The 17,696-nt window shown below is 40.5% G+C and overlaps 1 protein-coding gene across 8 annotated transcripts in view; it reads right to left on the bottom strand.

Annotated features, from left to right (window-relative positions):
* HS3ST4 (heparan sulfate-glucosamine 3-sulfotransferase 4) overlaps positions 1 to 17,696 on the bottom strand; it is a 900,746-nt gene that overhangs the window by 607,813 nt on the left and 275,237 nt on the right. For 6 of the 8 annotated variants that reach the window (XM_078344971.1, XM_078344972.1, XM_078344975.1 and 3 more), the window contains one exon: positions 9,456 to 9,600. The exons of the other annotated variants lie outside the window; for them this stretch is intronic. The gene's annotated coding sequence lies outside the window, so the exon portion shown is untranslated. The remainder of the gene's footprint in view (positions 1 to 9,455; positions 9,601 to 17,696) is intronic. 8 annotated transcript variants of the gene reach the window in all.

The raw sequence follows: 17,696 nt of genomic DNA, 5'->3' as shown, positions 1-17,696 counted from the left end.
TAAAGGAACCAAGACCTACATGTTTAAAAATAAAATCATTCCTCATTCCCAGACTTTCAAGACAGCAAAATGATCTCAACACAAGAAATGGCCTCAGGGTACTCATCTCAAGGATAAAACTGAGACCTTTGTTAATACCTCAGAAAGATTTATGGGCATGCCTCATGGACCCTCTCAATGAGACAAAAAGATTTCTAAGCATCTTAATGGTGTTGTCTCACAATATTCTGACTCTAAAATGAAGCTGGAGAGAGAACTGTCATAAAGAGATTTGTGAGTGTTGTTTTTGTCTAATGGGGTGAAACCCAATAAGATTTACAGAAAACTCACATAGTATTTATGATTTTTTTGTGGGGGGGAACAGAGTCTCTCTCTATCACCCAAGCTGGAGTGCAGTGGCATGACCTTGGCTCACTGCAGTCCTGAAACCCTGGGCTCAAGTGATCCTTCCACCTCAGCCTCCCAAGTAGCTGGGCACACAACTGCAGGCACACACCACCATACCCAGCTAATTTTTGCATTTTTTGTAGAGACAGAGTTTTGCCACATTGCCCAGGCCGTTCTTGAACTCCTGAGCTCAATCAATTTGCCCACCTTTGCCTCCCAAGTGCTGTGATTACAGGTGTGAGCCACCCAGCAATAAATTTTTTTTTGAGACAGAATCTTGCTCTGTTGCCCAGCCTAGAGTACAGTAATGTGGCATAGCTCACTTCAGCCTTGACCTCCCAGAATCAAGCAATCCTCTGCCTCAGCATCCCGAGTAGCTGGGACTACAGGCATGCACCACCATGCTCGACTAATTTTACTTTTTGTAGGGATGGGGTCTTGTTATGTTGCCCAGGCTCATCTTGAACTCCCAGGCTCAAGTGATCCTCCTGCCTTGGCCTTCCAACATGTTGGAATTATAGGCATGAGCCACCACACCTGGCTATTTACATATTTATTTATTTTTGTATGATAATTAAATTGGTGGAAATACCAGTAGCTTGTACAGAAAGGGAGAGAAATAGTATAAAATAAAAATAAGCCCATGGATCTCCAACTTATTCTGGGAAGAGAAAAGGGATATACAGCTATTCATTTGCATACCTGATTTATCTTAAGCGATAAAGTGGTCTCAGACCATGGAACCAAGGACCACAGAAAATAATTTTCAGGGAGTAAAACCTGGCGCATATTCCTTGACAAGCAACATGTTCCTAACAGGATTTCAGAATCACTATGGACCCCATATTCCTCGATTGTGATTATTCTGTCTTTCTATGACATGTTAGATATATCTGGGAAATAAAGAACTTAGCTTTTTAATCTACAAGTCTTCAGATGAAGAGGAACCATTCTCAAAGAACCACATCCAAAGACCTGCATCCATGCCAAGACCTAATTTGGATGATGATATCCTGAAATTTGAGCCAATGCCATGATGACGTGAGGCTTTGGTAGTCTTGGAAATTGTAAATGTGTTTTTCAAGAAGGAAGAATATATTTGTGGCTAGAGGGAAGATTGTGGCAAATGAAAGATGACCACAGACTTTTTGACACTCACCCCACCTATGCCTTCTTACTATTTTGAATTTGAGCTAGGCGGTGACTTCTTTGATCCCTAGCATATGGTAGAAGTAAACCATGCCAGTTCAGAGCCCAGCCTTTAAGAAGGCAGACAATTTCCACCTTAGACTCTTGGAAGTCTGGTTGAGTTATGCTGCAGAAGTAATGATCCCCAAAATTCTGTGATTTGTTTATTATTCCTATTTCAAGTTGAGCTAACTGCAATTCTGGCGCACATCATTTTCATTACGGGAGCAGGATAAATAGAGTGTTTGTATCTGGATCATATGAGGCTTGTCGCAGAGGGAGACAATGACATGGAGTAACCATATGCTGGCTCCTGGAGCTTCTCCTTGGACAAGTCACACTGCACATCTGCTCACGACCCATTGACAAAAACCAGTCATGTGGCCCATGTCTAACTGCAAGAAGACTCGGATATGTGAGGGGGTTCTTGAATATTAAGTCCATATCTTTATATCCCATTTCTTTTATTTTACTTTAAGTTCTGAGATGCACGTACAGAATGTGCAGGTTTGTTACATAGGTATACATGTGCCATGGTGGTTTGCTGAACCTATCAACTTGTCACCTAAGTTTTAAGGCCTGCATGCATTAGGTGTTTGTCCTAATGCTCCCCCTCCCCTTGTTCCTCACCCCCCATAGGCCCTGGTGTGTCAAGGGGAAGATTATCAATCTTAAAGAAACACATCTTGCTCTAAGGACTATTTAAAAGGTCAGTCATTCCTTGAGTCTTAAGTCAGAAGACCCAAGACAAGCCATTATTAAATCTCCTGTCTTTTAGAAGTATGGAGTCCTAGCAGGATTTTTATTTAATTTTTGAGAAATGTTTAAAATATGGCCAGAGTGGCACTCTGAATATTGTAGAGTAGTTTAAACTACTTAAGCTAGTATTTTCCATGGAAATCTTGGAGAGAAAAATGAAATGACTATGCTCAAATCAAAATCTTTCCTGGAAGTTCCCCAGGAGTTTCTTTTTGAAAAACCATTCTGGCAACATCTGGGACTGAATTTTAGAGTTCTAAGATTGGAAGCAGGGAGACCAGATAGGAAGCTGTTGCAGTAATGTAGGCCAAAAATAATGAATTCTTGGCCAGGGTGGGGAAGTTGGAGGTGGAATGAGGGAATGCATTCCAAAGATATTCTGGAGACAGAATTGAAAGAACTTCAGGAACAAATGGTAGCGGGTGGGAAATCCAAAAAGCCAGAAATCAAGGGAGAAAAACTGCATCACAACACACTCCACAAGTCTAAATAAAACACGGTGGATCAACTGTTCTAAAAATGAAATTTTTAAATCCCAAAATAAAATAAGGCTGAAAGTTATTGCTTTTCTTTTCATAAATAGGAAACCCCAAAAAAATAAAAATTGAGAAATTTGACCACAAGAGCTTTAAAAATGCCTGCATTCTTCCCATATATACATGTACAAGGTCAAATGTCAAAGGAAAACAAAGTATCAAGTGGGGGATAAAGGTTGCAATACAGATAATAGAGAGTGAATGTCCATAATATGTAAAGATTGGTTACAAATCAATGATAAAATGTGAACTCTCAAATCAAAACTGGTCAAAAGACATGAAAAGGCAACTCACAAAATAAGAAATACTAATCACCAATAAATATATAACAATAATTTTCCCTAATGTTCAAATAAATTCAAAGCTTAAAAGGTGACATGAGCCTTTTCCATCAGATTACAAATACTGAAAATATTTACGAAACCTAACATTGACAATCATTTTGAAGAAACAATATCTCCTAATTACTGCTAATGAAAGTATAAACTAATATAATTGTTCTGCAGGGAAGTATGACAATATTTAAACAATTTTTTTTTTTTTGAGATGGAGTTTCGCTCTCGTTACCCAGGCTGGAGTGCAATGGCGGGATCTCGGCTCACCGCAACCTCCACCTCCTGGGTTCAGGCAATTCTCCTGCCTCAGCCTCCTGAGTAGCTGGGATTACAGGCACACGCCACCATGCCCAGCTAATTTTTTGTATTTTTGGTAGAGACCGGGTTTCACCATGTTGACCAGGATGGTCTCGATCTCTTGACCTCATGATCCACCCACCTCAGCCTCCCAAAGTGCTGGGATTACAGGCTTGAGCCACCACACCTGGCCCAATATTTAAACAATTTTTAATGAAAATACCTTTGATCCAGACATCTGACCAATCTGACTTTAAGGACTTTATGGGAAGAAGACAGTTGTGCAACTGTTTTATATTAAAAGTATGTTTAAGGATGTTTATTGTAGAAATATTTGTTGGAAATCTTAATGCTCACTAGTAAGGAGAATTTGTTAAATAATTTATAATATATTCATAAAAAATGAAATACAGCCTTTGTAAATGTAAATGAAATGACCTATAAAGTTGGCTAAACTATATTCTTTAATGAAAAATCAAGCTACAGAATTTTATCTGTTCACAAATGTACAACACTATGTTTAAAATCAAATCATCATCTTATGCAAAAAGGGGCGTTTTCCATGAAGACACTGGGGATTCTCACAGGCTCTCAGAATAGAACTGCAGCCAGAGCCAGCAACACATATTGTCCAAACTCTCAGTCTTTCTGCTCTCCTTCCCTGAGTACAGGTGATATTCTTAAGCCTCAGTCTACCTAATCTTTTCTGTTTTCTAGTCCGTCTGGTGGAAAACTGGTCATTAATATCAAATTCCAAATTAGCACTTCTTTAGTTCAACCAAGCAGCCAGACTAGACTAGAATATTTTGGCCTCAACTTCAAGTCCTCAAGAATCCACTCTGATTGGTCCAACCCAGCCCTGGTTTAATAACTGTTAATTAGATAACAGTGCCATATTGTCTAAAATTGTTCCCAGTGGTAACCAAGTGGGAGAGGGGGATGAGGTATCCTCATCTATAAGATGAGGATGATTCCCTGAAAATCCAAAATGGAAGAACTAGTCAAATAAAGCAATCTGCATCCAGTATATTGTACCATTTGCTGCCTAGTAAACACAAATAGTCACTTTTTTTGAGACAGTCTCGCTCTGTCACCCAGGCTGGAGTGCAGTGGCACAATCTGGGCTCACTGCAACCTCTACCTCCCAGGTTCAAGCAATTCTCCTGTCTCAGCCTCCAGAGTGGCTGAGACTACAGGCATGCATACCATGCCCAGCTAATCGTATTTTTAGTAGAGATGAGGTTTCACCATGTTGGCCAGGCTGGTCTTAAACTCCTGGCCTCAGGTGATCTGCCCGCCTCAGCCTCCCAAAGTGCTGGAATTACAGGCATGAGCCACCACACCTGGCCCTACCCCCACCCCATACATTTTAAAACTACAGCATTGCAAACCCAAGCAGGAAACACATCAGAAAACACAGCAGGAAAAAGCACAACAGTAAACAGTAGCTACCTCCTAGGTGCTGTCACGATCCAACTCCCTGGGTGATATATCCTTTTATCTACAGAACCACATCTAACAGATCCATACCATTCAACTTTATATGAGAAATCCAAAACTGAATACAAAAAAAAAGTAGGAAAATGGCATAACATGAAGACTATCATTTGAAAATGATAGCAATGTACAAACTATTTCTTGGCCACTGGTGCAGAGCACACACTCTATTACAGGGTTTCTCAACCTCGACACTACTGACGTTTTGTGCCACATAATTTTTTGTCATGGGGGGCTTGGTTACATCTAGCCTCTACCCACTAGACACCAGGAACACCTTCCCCCAATTATGACAATCAAAAATGTCTACAGACATTGCCAAATATTCCGGAGGGCAAAATCCTGACCAGTTGGTCTATTAGAACAAGTCTATTGGTCTATTACAACAGTCAGGGATGATTTGTAACAATTAAGGGGTAGGAGCAGATCTCATAGTGGAAAAACAAGTGTCTTCTTCTAACATTTTTCTACCCTAAAGTCTTCCTAAGGAAAACATCTCCATTGTCTAGTTATGCTAGGAACCACCTCTGTGAGGAGGGAATTGGGGATGATTTTTCTATCAGGGAAACTATGTCATCTATGCGGTGTACTCCCTGTTACTGTAGGTATTTGAGACTGGGGTGCAGGGGCTGCCTTGAGAAGAAGCAAGTCCAGGTCATTATTTTCCAAGTTTGGAATTCTTCTGAAAATACAACTCCCTAAAAGAATCAGTAAGCTACCTATCAGTCTCCTTATTAAGAACTTATTTTCCAGCTGAGAGCAGTGGCTCAGGCCTGTGATGCCAACATTTTGGGAGGCCAAGGCAGGAGGATCATTTGAAGTCAGGATTGCAAGATCAGCCTGGCCAACATGATGAAATCCCATCTCTACGAAAAATACAAAAATTAGCTGGACATGGTGGTGCACACCTATAATCCCAGCTACTCTGGAGGCTGAGGAAGGAGAAGTGCTTGAGCCCAGGAGGCAGAGGTTGCAGTGAGCTGAGATTGCACCACTGCACTCCAGCCTGGGCCACAGAATGAGACTCTGTCTCAAAAAATACAAATAAAAAAAAGAATTTATTTTCCTGGTAGCCTATGACAGAGAGTTTATTGGGCATGCCCTTTGAACACCCATCCAGTGCTTTGTCTCACCCTCCTGGCCACTCTTTGTCAACCTCCTGGCAGGATGGGATCTTCCTATGATATTGCCCTCATCTTGAGGTTTTTTTTTTTTTCATTTATCATCTTTACTAGGTACTGCCAAGCAATTTTCAATGAAATTACAGTTGCTTAATTTTTTAAATTGCATTTTAGGTTTTGGGGTACATATGAAGAACATGTAAGACTGTTGCATAGGTCCACACATGGCAGTGTGGTTTGCTGCCTTCCTCCCCATCACCTATATCTGGCATTTCTCCCCATGAGTTTTTATTCCAACCAAATGTGCTTTACACGATATCCTTCATCCAACATGAATTATACTGTAATAAGTGTTTTTGTGGAGATAAAATAAAACTGGCCATCTTTCCTGGCTTTTCCCTGATATCCCCACTCTAGTACAAGTAGTCCATTTTCTTAATCCCTATATTATATTTATAATATAGAGAAGAATCCATTCCCTGCCATTTGGTAAGGCATATGTGATCTTAATTTGCTTCTGAAGTCTAGCTAAGATTTCTGTACAAGATGCACACTACTGGGACAACTAATTGTGAACAGGTGTTAGATGGAAGAAGGATTATGTTATCGTCTTTCAAGGTGTATACAAAATAACAGTTCCTTTGGTAATCATGATTGGTAGAGTTGCCTCCAAAATGGGAGCAATTCCAAAAACATCAAGGACAAATCATTGTTTAGACACAGTTTTGGAACCACGTTGGAGAGAGAGGCTGGGAGACGAAAAGATGGCTATTAAAATATTAACCTTTTCTCTGCAACTTTGCAGCACTTTCACATTGCTGGTGGGAATATAAATTAATTCAACCACTGTGGAAGACAGTGTGATGATTCCCCAGTGATTTAGAAATAGAAATACCATTTGACCCAGGAATCCCATTACTGGGTATAACCCAACGGAATATAAAGCATTCTATTACAAAGATACATGCATGCATATGTTTATTGTGGCACTATTCATAATAGCAAAGACATGGAATCAACCCAAATGCCCATCGATGATAGACTAGATAAAGAAAATATGGTATATATACACCATGGAATACTATGCAGCCATAAAAAGGAATGATATCCTGTCCTTTGCAGGGATGTGGATGGAGCTGGAAGCCAATTATCCTCAACAAACTAACGCAGGACCAGAAAACCACACACTGCATGTTGTCACTTACAAGTGGGAGCTGAACAATGAGAACACATGGACAGAGAGAAAGGAACAACTCTCACTGGGGCCCATCAGGGGAAGACAGGAGTGGAGAGAGCATTAGGGAAAAGAGCTAAATGCATGCTGGGCTTCATACCTAAGTGCCAGGTTGATAGGTGCAGCAAATCACCATGGCACATGTTTACCTATATAACAAATCTGCACATCCTGCACATGTACCCCAGAACTTAAAAAATAAAATACCTTTTTTAAAAAAATGAAATGTGAATCTTAGTTACCTACGGGAGCTAAGTATTATGATAATATTTTTTGTCTTTTTGGTTTTTTCTTTTTTGTGGAGAACATGGGTCTCACTATATTGCTCAGGTAGGTCTCAAACTCCTAGGCTCAAGCTATCCTCCCACCTCTGCCTCCCTAACCGCTGGGATTACAGGCATAAGCCACAGTGCCCGGCATATTAGGATAACTTTTATCAGTCCACTTTGCACTATTCTGGGAATTGCTTTAAATTTTCAGTAATTATCTGTCCATTTTAAAATCAGAAAAACAATTTCACCACGTTAAAAGCAATAAAAATAAATTTCCAGAGAATAAAGATTTGGCTAAAACAACTAAAAAGGTAGCAGCAAGAGTTAACAGAAAAATAGGGGGGGAAAGTTAATTAAGAAAGCTATGAGGGCCGGGCGTGGTGGCTCATGCCTATAATCCCAGCCCTTTGTGAGGCCGAGGCGGGTGAATCACGTGGTCAAGTCAGCGAGACCATCCTGGTCAACATGGTGAAACCCCATCTCTACTAAAAATGCAAAAGTTAGCTGGGTGTGGTGGTGTTCGCCTGTAGTCCCAGGTACTCGGGAGGCTGAGGCAGGAGAATTGCTTGAACCCAGGAGGCGGAGGTTGCAGTGAACCAAGATTGTGCCATTGCACTCCAGCCTAGGTAACAAGAGCGAAACTGCCATCTCAAGAAAAAAAAAAAGAAGGCTACAAAGCACTTTTCAGTAAGAAACGGAGTAGTCGGATGCTGTAGTGAGGTCAACTAAGAAAAGGATCAATTATCTTCCCCTTACAGCTAACCATTGGTTCTTTCAGCCGGGTGCGGTGGCTCAAGCCTGTAAGCCCAGCACTTTGGGAGGCAGAGGCAGGCAGATCATGAGGTCAAGAGATCAAGACCATCCTGGCCAACATGGTGAAACCCTGTCTCTACTAAAAATACAAAAATTAGCTGGGTGTGGTGGTGCGCACCTGTAGTCCCATCTACTCAGGGGGCTGAGGCAGGAGAACCGCTTGAACCCATGAGGTAGAGGTTGCAGTGAGCCAAGATGGCACCACTGCACTCCAGCCTGGTGACAGAGCGAGACTCCATCTCAAAAAAAAACAAAACAAAAAAGAACAAACAAAAACAAAGCAAAACAAAAAACAATTGGTTCTTTAGTGATCTTGGAAGGTTTTATTTTAGGAACTGGGGAAGATGTCAAAATAGAGCAGGTAAGGGAGAAAGAGTAGAAGGAGAGAGAACAAATTTGGGGAATGAATAACTGCTGAGGAGCATACATTGTTACTGCCCCTTGGTGAAAGGTATGAAACAGATAATAGACCCTGAATGGTCGTTGGCCAGTGAGAAAGAGCACTTGGGCGTTGGGTCTGGCAGTCAGACCTCATCTGACACAGCAGATGTAAATTGAGAGAACTAAAATTTTCAGCAAACTTCAGCTTCCCTGAAACCTAACTGAAGAGATCAAAAAAGCAATTTTTTCCTTCATGTAGTTGCACTTAGGAAAAGCAAAATTCCAACAGCCACTGCCCTCTGTTGAGCTCCAGGCTCACACTTCCCACTTGCATAGGACATATCTATTTGGAAGTCCACTGGTGTTCAACCCTAATATGTCAAAATGAATTTATTACCTTAATAACTGACCTCCTGTGTTCTGATCTTGAATAGAAAGCATCACCATCCACCTAATTTCCACATTTATTATCATCCTCAATGTCTCACCAATTCTCGATTTCAACTCCTAATTGCTGTCAAATTTGTCTTCTTATTTCCTACCCACAGCCAGTTCTGGAAAATCATTCTGGGCTTCATCATTTCTTACACAGACAACAAATGATTCCATAACTGGTCTTTGCCTCCAGTGCTTACCTCTTCATTCCATTCTTCATATGTGTACCCAGAGCGATTGCTGCAAAACCAAAGATGGAGCTGGGCACTTTGGGAGGCCAAAGCAGGAGGATTGCTTTGAGCTCAGATGTTGGAGGCCAACCTGGGCAACATCGTGAAACCCCATCTATACAAAGAATACAAAAAAATTAAGTAGGCATGGTGGCTTGCACCTGTGGTCCTAGCTACTTGAGAGAGGCTGAGGTGGGAGAATTGCTTGAGCCTGGGAAGCAGAGGTTGCAGTGAGCCAAGATCGAGTCACTGCACTCCAGCCTGGATAACACAGTGAGACCCTGTCTAAAAAATAAACAAAGCAAAAAAAACCTAAGATCATCTAAAAATCATTTGATGGCTATTCATCAACCCCCACATAATGTGGTAAGATTTAAAGATGAAGGATAAGGTCCAAGCCTGGGCACCTTACAAACATAATATATCACCAACTCTTCTCACACATTTTATACTTTAACTACAAGAAACTATCTTAGAAAATTTGCTGCTAGGTTCTAGAACGTAAGAATCCATCTTCTTGGAACACTTTTCTCTCTTTCTCTTTACCTGGAAAACTCCTACGTATTAAATGAAGAGCAAGAACATCATTTATTTTGTGAAGTTTTGACCTTCTCAAGGGAAACGGCCTTTTCTTTTTTATTTTTGCATCACTCATGCCTTGCATGGTACCTGGAAATCAGTAGGAGATTAAAGAAAAATTGAATGTTTGTGCTCCACTCTGAGTACTAGAAGCAGAGTGAACTCAACCACTGAATAAGCCCCAGTAATGAAATTTAAAAAGTCATGAACAATAGAAAATGTTTCTCTTAGCTCCCAACCTTTCCCTTTTAAAACTATTTGAGTGCCAAGCACAGTGGCTCAAACCTATAATCCCAGCATTGTGGGAAGCCAGGACAGGAGGATCACTTGAGCTAAGGAGTTCAAGGCCAGCCTGGGCAATATAGTGAGACCTTGTGTCTACAAAAATTGAAAAAAATATATAGCTGGGCATGTGGAGCACATCTGTAGTCCCAGCTACTTGGGAGGCTGCTTGGCTGAGGTGAAAGGATTGCTTGAATTCAAGAGGTTCAGGCTTCAGTGAGCCATGATTGCTCCACGGCACTCCAGGCTGGGTGACAGAGTAAGACCCTATCTCAAAAAACAAAAAAACATTTTATCACTCTATCAGCCTTTATATAAATGTGTGGATATTTTCCAGGCGCTACACAAGGGTCAAGGAATGCAATGGTAAACCATATACATATCTTGTTCTTGAGGAGCTTCAAGTCTAGTATGATTCTCAATTGTTTGCACTCACTCCCATCTCCTTGTCTCTGAACTCCTTGCTGAATTCAGCAACCTACTAATGCTTGACCTTGCATTTTGGACAGTGACACTGCAGAATGGCTTTTGACTTCTCTGCCTGCTCTGGCTTTAAAGAATTCTAAAATCTCTAGGGAGAACTGTACCTTAGCCCTGGGACACGATGGGAACACAAATACTGCTCTGACCCCTGAATGGTATCCCTGGTTTGATCAAACCTGATTCCCTTGAAAATATTTGGGAAAAATAAATGACTAAATAATTTTTAAGTCCCTGTTGTCTCCTATGATCTTCTTTATTACTCTTGACACGCAGTAGTATTTGTGTCATTTTCTCCATTCCTGTTGAGGAACATAAGCATGCAAGACAGAGGGTCTTACATGCAGACAATACATTTCAAGCTGTCCTTTTCAACTTGGCAAGTGAAAGAGAGATGCAAGGCTGAATGGAGGAGGAAGAGGAGCTCGTGTGAACTGTCAGTTTCAAGAAGGTCATTGAGTATGTTCAGGCTGCCAAGTTCCTGGGATTGTTCCCAAACTCCCACCGTGCTGCCTCAATCTGGCTACAGACTCTGTGCCATAGACCAGGATCTCTGGCTCATTCTATGAAACTAAGCCAGGTTTCTCTGGGGTCTCAGATGCTTCCATGGGTATCAACTGGGTAACTCAATCAGTCACATTCTTGACTTCAGCTTTCACATTTGTATTTTCTGGTCAGAGATAAAGGCTAAAATAGTTTATTATATTTAGAGTAAATAATAATATAACACTATATTATTCTGTCTGTGTAAGTACACTTGAAGCATCTTTAAAGTCTCCAAAATGGCTATGCTGGGCAAGACCATGGAGAGCATTCAATGCAGCCTCCCACTGTGTCTAACTCACTTCTAGAAGCATTCCTGCAACAGTAACAACACAGTTAATGTTATCACTGGGACCACTCTTCTTGGGATTACTGAAATATCTTCCAGGTGTTGCATAAGAAAAGCAATGAATAATCTTAAAAGGGATACTTACTGTGGAATAGTAATGATAAATTAAACATTTAATGAACACTTATTACATGCCAGTTCCTATTATAATAATTTTCTATGTATTAACTCATTTAACTCTCCAAATTATTGTTTTCCTCACTTTACAGAAGAAAGGAAACTAAGGCGTAGGGTCACAAGTAATAAACATGCAGCTTTCACAATATCTCTTCTTCTGAAGTACACAACTTTAGTCATACCCAAGGTAAGTTGACGGGCCTCCCCCACTCTACCCCTGTTTTTTTTTTTTAAGGACAGGGTTTTGCTCTGTTGTCCAAGCTGCAGTACAGTGGCACAATCATGGCTCACTGCAGCCTTGACCTCCCAGGCTCATGTGATCCTCCCGCATCATCACCATGCCCGGCTAAGGCTGCTGTCTCTTGAAGTGTTTAGAATGTCCTCTTTGTACTTCATGTCCTCAATTTTACTATGAAGTAAGTATCCAAGTATGGGCCCTTTCTTCATTCATCCTCCTTAGTATCTAGGGGGTCTTTTGATCTGAAAATAATATCTTTATTCAATTCTGGGGAGGTTTTTTTTATGTTATCTCTTTAGTTATTTGCATTTCTCCATTCTATCTGTTGTCCTTCTGAAACACATATTAAACATACCATACTGTCTTGGCATGGCCTAGTCACCCCAAATCTAAACTGTAGCCTGGAGAAAATGTCTTATAAAAGTGGTCTTTGGCTCTCGGTGCGTCAGAATCTTCTTGAGAAATTTTTGAAAATGCAGATGTTTGGAATCTCAAAGATTCTGATTCAGGAAGTTTTGAGTGAGGCGCAGTTATCTATTTTTTTTAAATGTCTACAGTAACTGTGCAGCTTAGAAACTGAGAACCTGTGTCTTTATAGGCATAAACAATATACACATTTCCACCTGTGACTGAGGTAGCCAAGTGATGAACAATTCAGGAATTCTGGATCCGGATCAAGTCTCCCCAACCAAAATGAGAGAGAAATGTGGTATTATGCAAATAAGAACTGAAGAAGATACTCAGTGTGTACTTCTAAGGTTCTTTCCATTTTATTGACTCTAGCTTTTGAGTTTTTCTCAAATTGCATCTACTTGACAGTCTACTGCCCCATATGTTGTGAGCTGTTGCCTCCAATTTTGTCTCTCCATAAATGTGGTCATTTCTGCTTTTTATACATTAGCAATGCCTCAAATTTTCTCATCTACTAATGGCAACCTTCCTTGTTTTCCATGCCATCATGAATTTATTCTTGCTCACAGCTCCTCTATTACTTCAAGAAATTTTGAAGGCAAAGGATGCAGATGTGGGTGCTCCTTCCAGCCTCATGAGCCAATTCCTCCTTTCACTTTCTTTGGATTTGATTTTAGGAGATACTTTTTTATCTACTATGAAAGAGAACTTCATCAGTGCAACTCAAGGACGAAATCCAAGAAGAATTTCAACATTTTTTCCCCTATAAAAAAAGGCTTATGACCTCCCTCTCAAGTCGTATTTGCCAGCTAGACTTGGAAAGAGTTACCTTCCTCCAGAAAGTCCTGCTTACTACTCATCTTTCTACCTCCATATCCATATGACTGCCCTCACTCCCTGACATATGGCATATACTCACAATGCTTGTCCTAAAAGGAGTTTCCAGCTGGACTGGAGCTGGAAAGACCCCTGGATCACGCTGATTATATGCCAGTAGAGAGCCAACTTCCAGATTCACCCTGGTGTACAAGCTGGATGTTAAAAAGCCTCTTAGCATGTGATTTTGATGCTGAGTGAAAGATGCTTGTTTCTGATAGAACACAGCAATTCTGTAGAGCAAAAAGCCGGAAAGGACACGAGCCGTCACTCTCAGGTCCCATAACCAAAATGTTCAAGAGATAGTAAACTATAGAATATGAAGAGATGCTTAGATTCTAGGGACAAGGTTTATTTTATAAATCAAGAAAAATAATGGGAATACGTGAAAGGATAGTGAATAACTGATATTATTTTTAAGTTTGTTTCTCCAGTCTGGACTACAGTGGTGCTATCTTGGCTCACTGCAATCTTTGCCCCCTGGGTTCAACTGATTCTCCTGCCTCAGTCTCCCCAGTAGCTGGGATTACAGGTGTGCACCACCATACCTGGCTAATTTTTGTATTTTTAGTAGAGATGGGGTTTCACCATGTTAGCTAGGTTGGTCTTGAACTCCTGACCTCAGGTGATCCATCCACCTCAGCCTCCCAAAGTGCTGGGGTTACGGGCATGAGCCATGGTGCCAGCCTCATTTTTAAGACTTAACATTTTAACTCCCATATCTGATCCAAGTTGCACAGTGGGATGCTGGTTAATACTTATGTGACCAACCTAGAACATAGAGCCACTGATAACAGTGAGGCCAACATTTTGTCAGTAGCCTTGCTACATGGAGCTGGAAGAAAGTAGTAATTTAAGGCTTAGAATAGGAAGTCTGAACGTTGGCTGCATCTTAAAATGACACCAATGTCCCAGCTATCCCTAGACCAGTGACAGCAATATTCTTGAGCATGAAATCTAGTCACTAATATTTTTAAGCCTTCCCAGATGATTCCAATGTGCAGCCAAGATTAAGTGAGCAATTGTAAGGTGAGTATCATGAACTGTGATAGAAAGCAAAGAAAGTTAAAGATTTAGGAAAAGGGAAAACAACTGAAGGTTACAACGTGCAGATGAAATTCAGGAGACTGTTTAATTGCACAGGAAGAAATAGACATTGATGTTCTCTAAGGCTCTTGGAAAAGTCTCAAACTATCGCTCCAGGCTTGCCCCATACCTACAACATGCCCAGCATGGTGATGGATGATAGAGACCTAATCTTGCCTTCCAGAAGTCAATAGTGTGGCAGGAAAAGAGATATAAATGACTAATTATGCCCATCAGAGCTAATCTACAGAAAGATAAACTTTCAAATCACTACTGGAGCAAGGAGAAGGGAATGATACAATTAAGTCTGATGTGTGGTTGAAGGGAACCAGAAAAGACATCAAAGAAAAGATCACTGAGCAGAGGTTTCAAGTACGAATGAAAGTTTCCTGAGCAGCCATGGAAGATGAAACATTCTAGGCAGAGATGAGAAAACAAACTCATGAAGAGTTTGATTTGACAGTTGCGTCAGAGTAGCTATAATACAGGGTATGTGATGAAGAGTAGCCAAAGGTAGTGTTGACAAGGTAAGATGGAAGGAAATTCTCAATGCTATATTGAGAATTTTGTACTTGATGGACAATGTGGCATGTTGCTAGTGAAAGTTTTTTAAAGGAGGTGACAAGCAGATTCATGTGTGTTGTAGAAATCTTTCTGGCTATAATGTGAACTTTGAGTATAGGAGGAATGCATAACAATAAGATATACCAGTTGGTTATTACAACAATTTACGTGCAAACCCTTGCTAAAGCAGTGGCCAGGTGAACAGAGTAAAGTGGAACTAACACAAGGAAGATTTCAGAGAAGTTGACAACATGGCTATAGTGAAGAAAATAAAGAAAAAAATCAGAAATGATTTTTAGGTTTCTAGCCTGAGTGAATGGGTGGTACCATGAGTCAAAATGTGGAATAATGGAGTTCTTGATTGATTAATTTGAGTTAATGGTGGGCTTAGTTCTGTATGTAAAGTTAACCATCCTATTTTCAACCATTGAAAGGGAAAGGCCCTCAACTAACTTGCTCTCTAAAAAGCACAAAGGAAAATAGATCTCAGTTTTTCCAGGAGGGAGACTACCAAGAGTTCTTTGGGAAGAGATCTGTTTACCTTTCATGACAACAACTTAAAGCTATTAATGACAACTGTCACGCATTTAAGACCCCTTCTGGGTGTTTTTATTTTTCTTTTTTTAGTTTATTAAGAGTTTATTTTATTTTATTTATTTTATTTTTGAGACGGAATTTCGCTCTTGTTACCCAGGCTGGAGTGCAATGGCGGGATCTCGGCTCACCGTAACCACTGCTTCCTGGGTTCAGGCAATTCTCCTGCCTCAGCCTCCTGAATAGCTGGGATTACAGGCATGTGCCACCATGCCCAGCTAATTTTTTGTATTTTGAGTAGAGACGGGGTTTCACCATGTTGACCAGGATGGTCTCAATCTCTTGACCTCATGATCCACCCGCCTCGGCCTCCCAAAGTGCTGGGATTACAGGCTTGAGCCACAGAGTTTATTTGAGCAAAAAGTGATTCATGAATTGAACAGCACCCCGAACCAAAAGTTTAGAGAGGAAAGCTCTGCTTAATATAGGCATTAGCCCAAATGAGGCATGCACCTACCTGTAATCAATCCAGTTATTTCTGTACTTTACTTCTGTGTTTAGCCTAAAGTACAGCAGTAAAGTGCAGAAATTACTGGATTGATTGTTTAGGCTAAACACAGAAGTAAAGTACAGAAATATCTGGATTGATTACAGGTAGGTGCCTGTCTTATTTGGGCATGGTCTAATTAGCAGCTGGCTGTCTAGAAATGGCTAAAGCTCAGTTGCTTGTGATTGGCTAAGACTCTGTTATCTGTTTCAAAAATGATACTCCTAACCTAGGCATTGATTTGTTCGTGTACTAAATTCAGTTACAGGTTGTTACATGGGAACTCAAAGTATGGAGACAGTGTCAGGCCAAGGGCTTCCTGCTTTTTCTTTTTTCTTTCTTTCTTTCTTTCTTTTTTTTTTTAAAGCCCCTAAACTTCAAACTTCTTGAAGCTGAAGATTTATATATATTTTTCTTATGTTATCACTTTGAGATAACCTGGTGAGGGACAGTTCCAAAAGCCTCTTCCATTTATAAAAGTTGGTCTTTTCATTGGTCCTAAATCTAATGTTTCCAAACATCTCACGGTCCTTCTTTATAGGGTACCCGGAATTTATGGACAATGCCATTTTCAATTTATCCATGTCATTTGTGATTTTATTGATTTTAATCATACCTTCTTTCAGCCTTCTCATTTCTAAACTAACTTTACAGATTATTATTAGAGGATAATACTTTCACAGATACAGAAAAGTTTATAGCTAAAAGTGATACTATATTGGGTCATCTAAAACCACTAAAACCTCCTCACATTAGATGAAATCACAGCCAGATGGACAAAGTACATGTTCAAAGGTCATACAGCCAATTTCTGGCAGAGAATGACAACCTAGCTTTACTAGCCCTCACTCCTTTGTCTTCCCCGTGTCTGGGCTGAAAGCTCTTTGTGAGCTTGTTTTTCTTTTCGGCTGTATCAGTTAGCTGCTTCTGCATAACAAACAACTCCAAAAGTATCAGTGGCATGCTCATGCATGCGTTTGCAAGTCAACTAGGTTCTTTTGTCTTCAGCTATACTCTTCCGGGTTTCACTTAAGATTTTAGGCTTGGTTCAAGTCACATGAAGTGGTTCTGCTCCTATTCTGGGGCCCAGGTTATCTGGGAGGAAGAATAGTCTTCTCATGGTGATGACCAAGAAGATATCAGAGGAGCAAGCAGAAATATGCAATGCCTTTAAAGCTCAGACTCAGAATTCATTTCCATCTATATCCCTCTGGCCAAAGCAAGTCATCTGGAAACATTCAATATGTTTGGGGCAGAGAAGTACATAACCTTATGGAGATTGTGGAGGGAGAAGGCAGTGAGTGTACACAAAACACTAATCATATCTCTCATGGCTACCACTAGTTGAGGAAACATATTGTACCTGGTACATATCAAGCACTTAATTATTGCTAAATGTAACCTTCATGAGAATTTTATGTAGTATGTATAATCACCTCCATCTTACAGATAAAAATATTGAGTGAGTCTCAGAGAGCTCAAACAAGTGGACAGATGCCACACATACTAGTAAGTGACAGCATAAAATCTGAAAAGAGATCACCAGTGAACATGGACACTCTGCAATGCTGGATCTTTTATCTCTTCATCCTAAATGGCATTGCC

Source organism: Callithrix jacchus, chromosome 12 (genome assembly GCF_049354715.1).
Source record: "Callithrix jacchus isolate 240 chromosome 12, calJac240_pri, whole genome shotgun sequence".
NCBI lineage: Eukaryota > Metazoa > Chordata > Mammalia > Primates > Cebidae > Callithrix > Callithrix jacchus.
Note: the sequence above shows the minus strand (reverse complement) of the source record. Positions and strands in the feature narration are given on the sequence as shown.